A 6,000-nucleotide genomic window follows, 5' to 3' on the forward strand; every position below is an offset into this window, starting at 1 on the left:
ATGTGCAGCCCAGTCACTGGATATTGTTAGTACCATGTGTCCCCAACCTGAAACCCATCTGGTATCTGTGACTCTCCCTTTGATCATGAGGATAGATTCTCCCTGGCGTGTTCATTATTGGAAACCCTCAAGGCACCTACATTACTTGTTTACTCTTCATCTTCTTATATCTATACAAACCTTTTCTAATGGGTTTTTCATGAACTACGTAACAATAAGTGACAATAAAATCTAACAGCTCTGCCATCGTGTTACACAGTTTACACATGAACATACCTGATCATGAGCAAACGGGAAAAAAGGAGAGAGAGGCAAACCAAGAAACAGACACATAACTACAGAAAACACACTGATGGTTACCAGAGGGATTGAAGAAAGGGGATGAATAACACATCGGATGGGGATGAAAGAGAGCACTTGCTGTGATGAGCACCACGTGTTGCATGGAAGTACTGAATCACTATACAGGACACGTAATATCACACTGCATGGTAACCAACTGGAATTAAAATCAACATTTCTGTTTTAAGATTTTATTTATTTATTTGACAGAGAAACAGACAGCCAGTGAGAGAGGGAACATAGGCAGGGGGAGTGGGAGAGGAAGAATCAGGGGCTTGATCCCAGGACCCTGGGATCACTCCCTGAGCCAAAGGCAGACGCTTAATGACTGGGCCACCCAGGCTCCCCCAAAATCAGCATTTCTAAAAACAAGTATTTACAGCCCCAAATCCCCTTCTTGACTCAGCTCAGGTGATGGCTGCCAAGGCTATTCTCATCCCAGTCAATGCTGACATTTACTCTCTGGGGAGGTCTCTGAACTACAGGATACCAGGCACATGCCCTAAGCCCTAGACCTTAGACCCTAAACCCTAAACCCTAAATCTAACACTAACCTAACAATAACAGTAACCGTAAACATTACATTATGAGGGAATTGAGCAAATAAATGAATAAACACATATGAATTCCCATGAATGAATTTGAGTTCTAAGAATATTGATACATATTTTAAAAAGTGTAGATTTCTCTGGGTAGCACAAACATTTTATTTTTTTAATATTTTTTGTTATATTAGTCACCATACAGTACATCCCCAGTTTTTCATGCAATGTTCCATGATTCTTTATTTTCATATAACACCCAATGCACCATGCAATACATGCCCTCCTTAATACCCATCACCAGCCTGTCCCATACCCCATCCCCCTCCCCTCTGAAGCCCTCAGTTTGTTTCCCATAGTCCATACTCTCTCATGGTTCATACCCTCTTCTGTTTACCCCACCTTTCTGCTTCCCCTTCTTCTCCTACCGATCTTCCCACTTCTTATGTTCCGTAAATGAGTGAAACCAAATGATAATTGTCTTTCTCTGCTTGACTTATTTCACTTAGCATTACCTCCTCCAGTCCCATCCATGTTGCAGCAAATGTTGAGAAATTGGTCTTTTTAATGGCTGCATAATATTCCATTATGTCTATGGACCATATCTTCTTAGTCCAATCATCTGTTGAAGGGCATCTCGGCTCCTTCCATGGTTTAGCTATTGTGGAAAATGCTGATATGAACATTGGGTGCATATGTCCATTCTCTTCACTACGTCTGTATCTTTGGGGTAAATACCTAGTAGTACAATTGCTGGATCATAGGGTAGGTCAATTTTTCACTTTTTAAGGGACCTCCACCCTGTTTTCCAAAGTGGCTGTACCAACTTGCATTCCCACCAACAATATAAAGGGATCCCCTTTCTCTGCATCCTCTCCAACATTTCTTGTTTCAAGCCTTGTCAATTTTTGCCATTATAACTGGTGTAAGGTGGGGCGCCTGGGTGGCACAGCGGTTAAGCGTCTGCCTTCGGCTCAGGGTGTGATCCCGGCGTTATGGGATCAAGCCCCACATCAGGCTCCTCTGCTATGAGCCTGCTTCTTCCTCTCCCGCTCCCCCTGCTTGTGTTCCCTCTCTCACTGGCTGTCTCTATCTCTGTCAAATAAATAAATAAAATCTTTAAAAAAAATAACTGGTGTAAGGTGGTATCTCAGTGTGGTATTCATTTGAATTTCCCTGAGGGCTATTGATTTTGAACATTTTTTCATGTGTCTATTAGCCATTTGTATGTCTTCATTGGAAAAGTGTCTGTTCATATCTTCTGCCCATTTTTTTGGTTTAATTGTTTCACATCTATTGAGTTTGAGAAGTTCTTTGTATATCTTGGATACCAGTCTTTATTCTGTAGTGTCCTTTGCAAATATCGTCTCCCATTCTGTGGGCTGCCTCTTTGTTTTTTTCACTGTTTCCTTCACTGTGCAGAAGCTTTTTATCTTCATAAAATCCCACAAGTTCATTTTTTCTTTTGTTTCTCTTCCCTTTGGAGAAGTGTCATTAAAAGCTGTTGTGGCTCATATCAAAGAGGTTGCAGCTTATGTTCTCCTCTAGGATTTTGACGGATTCCTGTTTCACATCGAGGTCTTTCATCCATTTGGAGTTTATCTTTGTGTATGGTGTGGGAGAGTGGTCAAGTTTCATTCTTTTGCATGTAGCTGTCCAATTTTCCCAGCACCATTTATTGAAGAGGCTGTCTTTTTTGCACTGGATGGTTTTTCCTGCTTTGCCAAAGATTAGTTGCCCAAAGAGCCAAGGGGCCATTTCTGGGTTCTCTATTCTGTTCCATTGGTCTGTGTGTCTTTTTGTGCCAGTACCATGCTGTCTTGGTGATCACAGCTTTGTCGTATAGCTTGAAATCCGCCAATGTGATGCCCCCAGCTTGTTTTTCCTTTTCAACAGTTCCTTGGCAATTTGGGGCCTTTTCTGGTTCCACACAAATTTAAGGGCTGATTGTTCCAGTTCATTGAAAAATGTCCTCGGTATTTTGATTGGGATAGCATTGAAAGTGCAGATTGCTCTGGGTAGCATGGACATTTTAACTATGTTAATTCTTCCAATACATGAGCATGGAATATTTTTCCATCTTTTTGTGTCTTCTTCAATGTCTTTCAAGAGTGATTTATAGTTTCTAGAATATAGGTCCTCTACATCTCTGGTTAAGTTAATTCCAAGGTAACGTATGGTTTTTGGTGCTATTGTAAATGGGATGGATGCCCTAATTTCTCTTTCTTCAGTCTCATTGTTCATGTATAGAAATGCAACTGATTTCTGAGCATTGATTTTGTATCCCACCACATTACTCAATTACTCTATAACTTCTAATAGTTTGGGAGTGAATTCTTTTGGTTTTTCCATATATAGTATGACTAGAGGGTATCGTTCTGAGTGAAATAAGTCAATCAGAGAAAGACAAATATCATATGGCTTCACTCATATGTGGAACATAACAAAAAGTGCAGAGGGGGGCGCCTGGGTGGCACAGCGGTTAAGCGTCCGCCTTCGGCTCAGGGCGTGATCCCGGTGTTACGGGATCGAGCCCCACATCAGGCTCCTCTGCTGGGAGCCTGCTTCTTCCTCTCCCACTCCCCCTGCTTGTGTTCCCTCTCTCACTGGCGGTCTCTATCTCTGTCAAATAAATAAATAAAATCTTTAAAAAAAAGTGCAGAGGATTATAGGGGAAGGGAAGGAAAACTGAATGGGATGTCATCAGACAGGAAGACAAACCAGGAGAAACTCCTAACTATAGGAAACAAACTGAGGGTTAGGGAAGGGAGGTGGGTGGAGGCATGGGCTGACCGGGTGATGGGCATTAAGGAGGGCACTTGATGTGATGAGCACTGGGTGCTGTACACAACTGATAAACTATTGAACACTACATCCGAAACTAATGCTGTACTATGTGCTGGCTAGTTGAAATTAAATAAAATTTAAAACAAGAGGAACGGGAGGAGTTAAGATGGCGGAGGAGTAGGAGACACCGTTTTCAGCCGGTCCCTCGAGTCGAGCTGGATAGGTACCAGACCAGCCTAAACAACCACGGAACCAGCCTGAGATGCAGGAAGATGCATCTGGATCTCTACAAATGAACATCTCCAGCGCTGAGTATTAAGGTACGAAGCGGGGATCCATGAAACCGTGCACAGATACCGGAAGATAAACGGAAGGGGAAGGGAGCCACCGCGTTTGGGTGCCAGGAAGCGGTAGCCACTTGCACGGGGGAGCAGGCGGGCTCGCGGACAGCACCCGCAAAACAGTAGACTGAGACCATGAGACGGGTGCGTGCACCACCAGGCATCTGGCGGAACACCGGAATCCCGGTGCGCTCACCGGATCCAGACTGAGACCGGGAGCTTCCAGAGCGCACGCGGGGCGGCTGGTGGCTGGCGGCATTAGAAACACAAAGGACAGAGACGCGCCGGCCCTGGAAGTGAGGGCTGGGACACCGGGTGTGGGGCGCACATCCCGGGACACTGCAGGGTTGAGCAGCACCAACAGTAACAGAGTTAAATTGGCCAGAACATTATTAGAGAATGGGCCGCAATCCCTCTGTTCTGTGACAGAGGCTGAAATTCGGCCACTGCTGCTCTGACTCTCAGAAGAGGCAGAGCAAACCACCAGGGAAAGCCACTAGAGAACAAAAGCCTGGAAATACCCGCTCAGAGAGTGCCCATCCCCATCCCCCCTCGCAGGGGACACGGAGACTCTACCCAAACAGGGTTGCCTGAGTATCAGCGCGGCAGGCCCCTCCCCCAGAACACAGAAGGCAGGCTGAAAAATCAAGAAGCCCACAACCCGGGCGCCTGGGTGGCGCAGTCATTGAGTGCCTGTCTTCGGCTTAGGGCGTGATCCCGGCGTTCTGGAAAGGAGTCCCTCCTCAAGTTCCTCTGCTGGGAGCCTGCTTCTTCCTCTCCCACTCCCCTGCTTCTGTTCCCTCTCTCGCTGGTTGGCTGCCACATAAATAAATAAATAAAATCTTTAAAGGAGAAGCCCACATCCCCAAGATCCCTATAAAACAAGGGGCACGGCCTGGGACCCAGTCAATAATTTGGGCTCTGGACAACCCCGCAACCTCTCCTCATCAGAATGACTAGAAGGAGAAGCGCCCCCCAGCAAAGAAAAGACAGTGAGTCTGTGGCCTCTGCCACAGAAATAATGGATATGGATGTAACCAAAGTATCAGAAATGGAATTCAGAGTAACGATGGTCAAAATGATGAGTGGAATTGAAAAAACTATTAACGAAAAGGTTACTGAGAATATAGAATCCCTAAGGACAGAAATGAGAGCGAATCTGACAGAAATTAAAAATTCTAGGAGCCAAATGCAGGCAAAACTAGAGGCTCTGACGGCGAGGGTCGCAGAAGCATAGGAACGGGTTAGTGAATTGGAGGATGGGTTAATAGAGGAAAAAATGAAAATAGAAGATGGTCTTAAAAAATCCACGCCCACGCATGTTGGCTACGGGAGATTACTGACTCAACGAAACGATCCAATGTTAGAATCATCGGCATCCCCGAGGGGGTGGAGAAAAACAGAGGTCTAGAAGAGATATTTGAACAAATTGTAGCTGAAAACTTCCCTAATCTAGCGAGGGAAACAGACATTCGTGTCCAAGAGGCAGAGAGGACCCCTCCCAAGCTCAACAATGACAAACCTACGCCACGTCACGTCATAGTGCATTTCGCAAATATTAGATCCAAGGATACAGTATTGAAAGCGGCCAGGGCAAAGAAATTTCTCACGTACCAAGGCAAAGGCATCAGAATTACGTCAGACCTGTCTACACAGACCTGGAATGAGAGAAAGGGTTGGGGGAGCATATTTAAAGCTCTTTCAGAGAAAAACATGCAGCCAAGGATCCTTTATCCAGCAAGGCTGTCATTCAGAATTGATGGAGAAATAAAGACATTTCAGAATCGCCAGTCACTAGCCAATTTCATAACCACGAAACCAGCCCTACAGGAGATATTAAGGGGGGTTCTATAAAAGTAAAAAAGCCCCAAGAGTGATACAGAACAGAAAGTCACAGCCAATACAAACGAAGACTTTACTGGCAACATGGCATCATTAAAATCATATCTCTCAGTGATCAGTCTTAAGGTAAATGGTTTGAACCATCC

This window comes from Ursus arctos, unplaced genomic scaffold (assembly GCF_023065955.2).
Source record: "Ursus arctos isolate Adak ecotype North America unplaced genomic scaffold, UrsArc2.0 scaffold_25, whole genome shotgun sequence".
Classification (NCBI taxonomy): Eukaryota; Metazoa; Chordata; class Mammalia; order Carnivora; family Ursidae; genus Ursus; species Ursus arctos.